Here is a 10,617-nt window from a genome sequence, read left to right as displayed (position 1 = left end):
AGACTGACTCCTACTCCTAGATTGCAGGCTTCTCTACAGAGCCCTTTGCCTGCATGCAGGACCAGTAAACCCCTTCCAAACTTGGAATGATAACTTGTGATTTTAACACACTTGTCAATACACAATACAATTCAATACATGGCACATTCAGTGAACACCTGTAAATCACATTGATTTCAGTGGGACTGACATTCCATATGGTTTGTTTCAATGGGATGACGTTCATGAAGGACTGACTTGAGCCAGAGATAGCAGGATCGGACTCCGAGTTCAGATAACATGAGCTGCATCACGTGGTCTCCATTTTCATTTTGATCTAAAGGCATTAGCTTGAATTCTCTGAACTGCTGTGAAAGTCCCAAGTTTCCTGACAACTTTCCTCAGGGCCTCCTTTACTTCTTTGTTTCTCAGGCTGTAGATGAGGGGGTTGACCTGTGGTGTGAGGATGGTGTAGAAGGCAGAGAAGACTTTGAATCATAGAATATCAGGGTTGGAAGGGACCCCTGAAGGTCATCTAGTCCAACCCCCTGCTCAAAGCAGGACCAATTCCCAGTTAAATCATCCCAGCCAGGGCTTTGTCAAGCCTGACCTTAAAAACCTCTAAGGAAGGAGATTCTACCACCTCCCTAGGTAACGCATTCCAGTGTTTCACCACCCTCTTAGTGAAAAAGTTTTTCCTAATATCCAATCTAAACCTCCCCCACTGCAACTTGAGACCATTACTCCTCGTTCTGTCATCTGCTACCATTGAGAACAGTCTAGAGCCATCCTCTTTGGAACCCCCTTTCAGGTAGTTGAAAGCAGCTATCAAATCCCCCCTCATTCTTCTCTTCTGCAGGCTAAACAATCCCAGCTCCCTCAGCCTCTCCTCATAAGTCATGTGTTCCAGACCCCTAATCATTTTTGTTGCCCTTCGCTGGACTCTCTCCAATTTATCCACATCCTTCTTGTAGTGTGGGGCCCAAAACTGGACACAGTACTCCAGATGAGGCCTCACCAATGTCGAATAGAGGGGAACGATCACATCCCTCGATCTGCTCGCTATGCCCCTACTTATACATCCCAAAATGCCATTGGCCTTCTTGGCAACAAGGGCACACTGCTGACTCATATCCAGCTTCTCGTCCACTGTCACCCCTAGGTCCTTTTCCGCAGAACTGCTGCCTAGCCATTCGGTCCCTAGTCTGTAGCTGTGCATTGGGTTCTTCCGTCCTAAGTGCAGGACCCTGCACTTATCCTTATTGAACCTCATCAGATTTCTTTTGGCCCAATCCTCTAATTTGTCTAGGTCCTTCTGTATCCTATCCCTCCCCTCCAGCGTATCTACCACTCCTCCCAGTTTAGTATCATCCGCAAATTTGCTGAGAGTGCAATCCACACCATCCTCCAGATCATTTATGAAGATATTGAACAAAACTCGCCCCAGGACCGACCCTTGGGGTACTCCACTTGATACCGGCTGTCAACTAGATATGGAGCCATTGATCACTACCCGTTGAGCCCGACAATCTAGCCAGCTTTCTACCCACCTTGTAGTGCATTCATCCAGCCCATACTTCCTTAACTTGCTGACAAGAATACTGTGGGAGACCGTGTCAAAAGCTTTGCTAAAGTCAAGAAACAATACATCCACTGCTTTCCCTTCATCCACAGAACCAGTAATCTCATCATAAAAGGCAATTAGATTAGTCAGGCATGACCTTCCCTTGGTGAATCCATGCTGGCTGTTCCTGATCACTTTCCTCTCATGCAAGTGCTTCAGGATTGATTCTTTGAGGACCTGCTCCATGATTTTTCCAGGGACTGAAGTGAGGCTGACTGGCCTGTAGTTCCCAGGATCCTCCTTCTTCCCTTTTTTAAAGATTGGCACTACATTAGCCTTTTTCCAGTCACCCAGGACTTCCCCGGTTCGCCACGAGTTTTCAAAGATAATGGCCAATGGCTCTGCAATCACAGCCGCCAATTCCTTCAGCACTCTCGGATGCAACTCGTCCAGCCCCATGGACTTGTGCACATCCAGCTTTTCTAAATAGTCCCTAACCACCTCTATCTCCACAGAGGGCTGGCCATCTCTTCCCCATTTTGTGATGCCCAGCGCAGCAGTCTGGGAGCTGACCTCGTTAGTGAAAACAGAGGCAAAAAAAGCATTGAGTACATTAGCTTTTTCCACATCCTCTGTCACTAGGTTGCCTCCCTCATTCAGTAAGGGGCCCACACATTCCTTGGCTTTCTTCTTGTTGCCAACATACCTGAAGAAACCCTTCTTGTTACTCTTGACATCTCTGGCTAGCTGCAGCTCCAGGTGCGATTTGGCCCTCCTGATAACATTCCTACATGCCCGAGCAATATTTTTATACTCTTCCCTGGTCATATGTCCAACCTTCCACTTCTTGTAAGCTTCTTTTTTATGTTTAAGATCCGCTAGGATTTCACCATTAAGCCAAGCTGGTCGCCTGCCATATTTACTATTCTTTCGACTCATTGGGATGGTTTGTCCCTGTAACATCAACAGGGATTCCTTGAAATACAGCCAGCTCTCCTGGACTCCTTTCCCCTTCAAGTTAGTCCCCCAGGGGATCCTGGCCATCCGTTCCCTGAGGGAGTCGAAGTCTGCTTTCCTGAAGTCCAGGGTCCGTATCCTGCTGCTTACCTTTCTTCCCTGCGTCAGGATCCTGAACTCAACCAACTCATGGTCACTGCCTCCCAGATTCCCATCCACTTTTGCTTCCCCCACTAATTCTACCCGGTTTGTGAGTAGCAGGTCAAGAAAAGCGCCCCCCCCTAGTTGGCTCCTCTAGCACTTGCGCCAGGAAATTGTCCCCTACACTTTCCAAAAACTTCCTGGATTGTCTATGCACCGCTGTATTGCTCTCCCAGCAGATATCAGGAAAATTAAAGTCACCCATGAGAATCAGGGCATGTGATCTAGTAGCTTCTGTGAGCTGCCGGAAGAAAGCCTCATCTACCTCATCCCCCTGGTCCGGTGGTCTATAGCAGACTCCCACCACTACATCACTCTTGTTGCACACACTTCTAAACTTAATCCAGAGACACTCAGGTTTTTCTGCAGTTTCGTACCGGAGCTCTGAGCAGTCATACTGCTCCCTTACATACAGTGCTACTCCCCAACCTTTTCTGCCCTGCCTGTCCTTCCTGAACAGTTTATAACCATCCATGGTCATGCCTCGCAGTGTGTTGATGTCTGGGAGCAAGTAAACAATGATTAGGGTCCCATAGTAAATGGTCACCACCATGAGGTGAGAGGAGCAAGTGGAAAATACCTTTTGCCTGCCAGTGCTGGAAGGGATTCTCAGGATGGTGGTGATGATAGAAATGTAGGAAGTCAGAGTTAATAGAAATGGTGGTAGTGTGAATAAGGAGGACAGTAGGAAAGCCACAAGTACCATGCTGTGGGTGTCACTGCAGGAGAGTTTTATCACTACGTTGAATTCACACAGGAAATGGTCAATTTTATTGGGACCGCAGAACATTAACATCGATATCCCAGATACTATTATGGAAGCAGCCACAAATCCACTAATCCAAGACCCTATCATTAGCTGGAAGCAGAACCTATCATTCATAAGGGACACATAGTGCAGTGGTTTTCATATCGCTAAATACCTATCATAAGACATCGCTGCCAGGAGATAGCATTCTGAACATGCCAAGACTCCAAAACAATAAAGCTTCATGAAGCAGCCACTCACAGAAATGGTTCTGTCCCCAGTCCGGAGACTGGCCAGCATCCTGGGCAGGATGTTGGAGGTGTAGCAAGTCTCTAAGCAGGACAGGTTCCCCAAGAAGAAGTACATGGGGGTCTGAAGGTGCGGATCAGCCACAACTAGCACAACAGTGAGGATGTTCCCAGCCCTGGTCATGATGTAGATCACTAGAAACAACAGCAAGAGAAGAACCTGCAGTTCTGGGACATTCCCAAATCCCAGGAGGATAAATTCCATGATGAACGTTTGATTTCTGCTTTCATGTGTGCCAGGGGGAGTATCCATGGGAGGGGGGAAGAGAACGCTGCAATGATAATAAAGAGACATTTGCTTTTGTAGTACAGTGCCAACATTTACAATTCAATTATTGCAAAAAAGGACCCTCTGATGATTACCATCCCTAGTCTTACTTGAAGAAACTGGACTGGGGTGTTTACCACCAGCTATCACTGCTGCTGGAGAAATCTAAACATTTTCCTCAGCAGTATTGCTTGTATATTTCTCTTGACACATGATCCGTTGCTGGAGTGACACCTCTCCAATGCACTCTGGGTGGGCTGCATTGTAGCATGGAACTCAGAAGACCAGGGTTTTGTTTCCAACCTTTGGTCAGTCATTTTACCTCTCAGCTGAGAGACCATGCACAATGTTCTGCATTCAGAAATATAGAAACAACTTCCTCTTGCCATCATGTCTGCTGTTTATATTTATGCCCATCAGTGTGATTGTTTATAGCTATTTCACTATGATCATTCTTAATGGAGGACAGATGGAAGGATGCATTGATTTCTCTACACTGGACATTTTGGCTACCACATCACTTTACAACCACTCATTTTATTTTTAGTTTTTCCCCATGTCACCCTTGGAGCCCAATAGTTCAATGAATGGAAGTCAATGGGACTGATTATAGTGTGCAAAATTAAGTATGTGGGCAATCTTTGTAAGATCAGGGCGTTAGTTGTGATACCATAGTGATGTAGATAGATAGATAGGATCCTGGGAACTACAGGCCAGTCAGCCTCACCTCAGTCCCTGGAAAAATCATGGAGCAGGTCCTCAAAGAATCAATCCTGAAGCACTTGCATGAGAGGAAAGTGATCAGGAACAGCCAGCATGGATTCACCAAGGGAAGGTACATGCCTCACTAATCTAATCGCCTTTTATGATGAGATTACTGGTTCTATGGATGAAGGGAAAGCAGTGGATGTATTGTTTCTTGACTTTAGCAAAGCTTTTGACACGGTCTCCCACAGTATTCTTGTCAGCAAGTTAAGGAAGTATGGGCTGGATGAATGCACTATAAGGTGGGTAGAAAGCTGGCTAGATTGTCGGGCTCAACGGGTAGTGATCAATGGCTCCATGTCTAGTTGGCAGCCGGTATCAAGTGGAGTGCCCCAAGGGTCGGTCCTGGGGCCGGTTTTGTTCAATATCTTCATAAATGATCTGGAGGATGGTGTGGATTGCACTCTCAGCAAATTTGTGGATGATACTAAACTGGGAGGAGTGGTAGATACGCTGGAGGGGAGGGATAGGATACAGAAGGACCTAGACAAATTGGAGGATTGGGCCAAAAGAAATCTGATGAGGTTCAATAAGGATAAGTGCAGGGTCCTGCACTTAGGATGGAAGAATCCAATGCACTGCTACAGACTAGGGACCAAATGGCTAGGCAGCAGTTCTGCGGAAAAGGACCTAGGGGTGACAGTGGACGAGAAGCTGGATATGAGTCAGCAGTGTGCCCTTGTTGCCAAGAAGGCCAATGGCATTTTGGGATGTATAAGTAGGGGCATAGCGAGCAGATCGAGGGACGTGATCGTTCCCCTCTATTCGACATTGGTGAGGCCTCATCTGAAGTACTGTGTCCAGTTTTGGGCCCCACACTACAAGAAGGATGTGGATAAATTGGAGAGAGTCCAGCGAAGGGCAACAAAAATGATTAGGGGTCTAGAACACATGACTTATGAGGAGAGGCTGAGGGAGCTGGGATTGTTTAGCCTGCAGAAGAGAAGAATGAGGGGGGATTTGATAGCTGCTTTCAACTACCTGAAAGGAGGTTCCAAAGAGGATGGCTCTAGACTGTTCTCAATGGTAGCAGATGACAGAACGAGGAGTAATGGTCTCAAGTTGCAGTGGGGGAGGTTTAGATTGGATATTAGGAAAAACTTTTTCACTAAGAGGGTGGTGAAACACTGGAATGCGTTACCTAGGGAGGTGGTAGAATCTCCTTCCTTAGAGGTTTTTAAGGTCAGGCTTGACAAAGCCCTGGCTGGGATGATTTAACTGGGAATAGGTCCTGCTTTGAGCAGGGGGTTGGACTAGATGACCTTCAGGGGTCCCTTCCAACCCTGATATTCTATGATTCTATGATTCTATGATAGATAGATAGATAGATAGATAGATAGATAGATAGATAGATTTTTCTGTCCGTGTTGCTAACCTCTAGCTCTGTCTGTTTCCTTCTGTCGTGTATGTCATTCAGAGATGTATTTGAAAATACTTTGGGTATTTCATTAACATGCCCCTTTCAGATAATTAACGCAGACATTAAATGAAATGTGAGGTAACACTGGCCCTCTAACTTCCATTTTTTTAAATCAACGCCCACTTGTATGGTCTGTTGGCCAATTCTCCACCACTGGCATTTCTCGAGAGGATTGAATAACACAGAACAAAGAAGTTATTTCATGAATTGCAGCTTTTCATCATTTCTATTACTTTCTTTTTTGAATTGTCTGAGAACAGAAACAAAAATTCTCCAATATATTCATGATATAAAAGTGCTCATAGAGTTCATCAGTAAAGAATATTTTGTCTCCAGATCATTCTCAGAAAGTGTGTTACTCAAAATTTACACAGTGCTGTTCTGTTACATTTCTCTGGCAGTGTTTCCTCCACCCTTCATTGGATGACTGCCTAGCCTGGCATGTACTATAAGTTGAGGCTTAAAGGTATCATTTAACTTTGTCTCCTGGGCTGTATTTCAGCTTGTTAATCTTAAGGGTCATGTCCTCAGCTGATATAAATCACAATAGCTCCACCGGCATTAATGCAGCTACATCAGTTTATATGAGGTGTGGGTCTGGCCTTGTGTGCTCATATATTCATGGAACGCAAATGCAAAAGGGTTGTGTGACCGAATGCACCCCTCTATTGCAGTAATCTTGGTACAACTTATGCCTTGTGAGGTATCATTTGAAAACTAATAACTTGCTGGTCAATACTATTCTGGTGAAATGTATGTAGCAAAATGATATGTCAAATTATGAAATCCCCCTCTATGATGTTATAAGCCCATGTTCAAAAGCACATAGCCCAAAACAAAGAAATGCATGTTTACCTCAGTTTACATATAAATAGTAAACAGGGTCCTCTGGACAGCAAGAGGGGGTAGACTGGTTTCTCAAAGACAAAGGACAAGCTGATGCCTCTAGCCATGTGTTATCAAAATTGATGGGCAATTGCCTTTCAGGTGGCCATTCTTTGAGCAACTGGTTTGGAATGTAGTATCCAAAACAGAGATGAGAAAAGTATAGAACAAAGCAGCAAGTTATGGAGCTGTTACAAACTGGTGGGTTGGATTTTCATGATGTATAGCGTTTTGTAACTTGTCAAAACGTATTATAAAGGTAACTAGCTTCAATGCATATTTCTGGAGCATATCTTTTGATTTCCATCCTCTTTGAAACAGCCCGTCACATATCGGAAGACTGTTCTCAGGTCCCCCCCTCGGTCGTCTTTTCTCAAGCGTGAACACGCCCAGTTTTTTTAACCTTTCCTCACAACTCAGATTTGCTAAACCCTTTGATCATTTTCATTGCTCTCCATTGGACTCTCTCCACTTTGTGCACATCTTTCTTAAGCCCTACACACAGTACTCCAGCTGAGGCCTCACTAGTGCTGATATAATTACTTCTTGTATCTTACATACGACACTCCTGTTAATACACCCCAGAATATTAGCTGTTTTTTCCGCAAATTCAATTTGTGATCCACTCTAACCCACAGATCCTTTTTAGCCATAATTGTGCATTTGATTTTTTCTTCCTAACTTTGCATTTGCCTTTATTGAATTTCATCTTGTTGATTTCAGATGAAATCTCCAGTTTGTCAAGGTCATTTTGAATGCTTATCCTGTCCTCCAAAGTGCTTGCAAAGACTTCCCGCTTGGTGTCATCTGCAGATCTTATAAGCATACACTCCACTCCATTATCCAAATCATTAATGAAAATATTGGATAATATCAGACCCAGGACAGATCCCTTTGGGACCCCACTAGATACATTCTCCCAGTTCAACAGAGAACCATTGATAACTACTCTTTGGATACATCTAAATGGCAAAAACAAAACAAAACAAAAACACACCAAAAACTACCCAGCAGCAGTGAGTCTCAGAACCTGGGTCTGCAGACTTGGTCTTGTAGGGTTCATTCTGCAACAATAAAAATAGCCATGTAGACATTCTGGCTTGGGCTGGAGGTCAGGCTCTGAAACCCATTCCTCTCCCTGAGCTTCAAACTGGTAGTCTACATGGCTATTTTTAATGCCATAGCATAATCCCCGCAAGCCCAAGTCTATAGATACAGGCTCTGAGACTTGCAGACACAGGGTTAGTTTTTTTGCTGTGTGGACGTACCTTTTCAGTACAGCCTTTCAATCAGTTTTTTACTCATATTATAGTAATTTAATGTAGATCACATTTCCCTGGTTTGCTTATGAAAAAGTCATGGAGGACTGCATCAAACGGCTTACTAAAATCAAAATATATCATATCTATTGCTCCTCCCCTATCCAATAGACCAGTTTATACACATGTGAACATAAAAACAATGATGCACACAAGCATATGAACATGTGATCGTAATCACCAAAAATGCAATCAAATGCAAAAGCACAATTCTATTCACATATATACACAAGGATGCAGAAACCTACAAATGCAAACACGCATATGTATATATATATATACAAGGACATGACCCAAAAATATAGAAACAGATAAAACATGTTGGCTATAATTTATTAAGCCATCTAGAGGATTTAGATACTTATTTCCCATTGGCAATTAAAAGCATAGATTATTTTTTTCAGACATTCCAGTCGAAATGTAAACCTTTCAAGTTGGACAGGTGAAAAAATGTTTTGGGTTTGGTGGGGGTTTTTTGTTGTATTTTTCCCTTGTGGAAAATTTCAACTGTTCATTGAAAAACAAAAAAATCTCACAAAGCATTTTTTGGGGGTACTTTTGCAACCAAACCTCCAAAATTTCCACCCAAAACCTGAAAATTCATCTGTTTTCAGGTTTTCTAATTATATATATATATATATATATATAAATTTTATCCATTCCCCTCTAACTTACCTGCTTGGGAGCAAATTGCTTCTGCTTCAGCACAATTCTCCAAGTGACAAAAGGCACCCATTTATATACATTTTGGTGTTCACCAGGGAGGTACCCTGAAAGAGGCTCTGCTGTGATGTTTCAAAGCAACCAGAACTGCCCTTAGTTATCATAGTTAAAGAGCAGACGCTTCCAGACTTACACAGCTGGCTACACCTGATGTAGCGAGCTATCAAAAAATGGGCAGTTTAGATCAGTCTGGTTCAGGCTCAGAGAGCTGGTGAGTTGGTTTGTGTTTGAACCAAGCTGTGAGTGATGTCATGCTGGGTTCGCGACCATTGCTTTGCAGTGATTGTGACTAGGGTAGCATCATGAAACACTGATGTCACCAGGACGCAGGCACTGTTGAAGCCACTGCCATTGTTTAGTGACCCCCAAGAAGTAATCAGTGGGTCCTCATGGAAATTGAACATGTGTAGTTGATTCTTTTTTTTTCCCACTAGAGAAACACCCAGAGGCCCAGAGGTTAGAGGTCACAGAAAGTCCATCACAGCCTCAGAACAATACAGTATTTCTTTTTATGGCCACATGTTGCTGTAGCTTTTCTGCATTAGGATATATGATCAAAGCTGCCTTGCTAGGGTATGTACAAATAATAGGCTTCCATGTGTCTCAGCTAACACACCACAGGCTCTAGAGGCCTCATTAAAGCTCTGCCAAAGAGAAAGGAAGAAGGTGTTGGCTGGGGACATGGAAGAGGAGTCAGGGCAGAGCAATTGTCCAACTTACATGGAGAGTGTTGGCAAGAAATTTGGGCCCCATTAAAGTCAAAAGCAAAACTTCTGTTGAATTAACAATAGTAGTGACATAAGTTACTAGAGACTAGAGCAGATCTTGAATAAAGTGGAAATGAAATTGTTAAGGTGGATGCTTGGAGGTATAAGAATGGTCTATGCTTGGAACGAACAAATTAGAGGAAGTGTGAAGACGGTACTGATTATAGAAAAGCTAAGAGAATCCAGGTTTAGATGATTTGGGCGTGTGAAAGGAAAATTGGAAGAACAGATGGGAAACAGCCTGTTGAACTTAGAAGAGGAGGGTAACAGAATGATGATCCAAAGCTAGATGGATGGATGTCCTACAAAAGGATCTGGTTAGCTGAAAAGTTTCAGAGGAACTGCTTCAAGACAGACTGGAATGGAGAAGAAGGACTTGAAGAGCTGACTCTGTTTAGGTGGGATGCAAGCTAGAAGAAGAAAAGCAGTAGTAACATGGGTTCAGGTTGTGGTGATGATGGTGGAATAAGTCACAGAAGCAGTAGTAGTATAATTAGTAAATGGCTTAATCATGTCCTCACCATGAGCTTAGCTCCTGGATTAGACCAAGAGGCTGATTCTGACCGATATAGTGCTTCTCTGGTAAGGGGCTATGACTGATCTCCTCCTGGGCCCATACCATCCTCCTGTATCCAGTGCAGGAGTGTATGGGGGTGCCCTGCACCCTTTTCATTCTCAGGGTTGAAGCAACGGTCTGAAGGCTTGCTGTAGGT

The 10,617-nt window shown here is 43.8% G+C and overlaps 1 pseudogene; it reads right to left on the bottom strand.

The window, feature by feature from the left end:
* Window positions 1-306: 306 nt before the first annotated feature.
* LOC140896750 (olfactory receptor 6N1-like) lies at window positions 307-4,010 on the bottom strand (annotated as a pseudogene).
* Window positions 4,011-10,617: the final 6,607 nt, after the last annotated feature.

The sequence above is a fragment of the Lepidochelys kempii genome, chromosome 13 (genome assembly GCF_965140265.1).
Source record: "Lepidochelys kempii isolate rLepKem1 chromosome 13, rLepKem1.hap2, whole genome shotgun sequence".
NCBI lineage: Eukaryota > Metazoa > Chordata > Testudines > Cheloniidae > Lepidochelys > Lepidochelys kempii.
The sequence above is the reverse complement of the archived record's forward strand: the minus strand, read 5'-3'. Positions and strand labels throughout refer to the sequence as shown.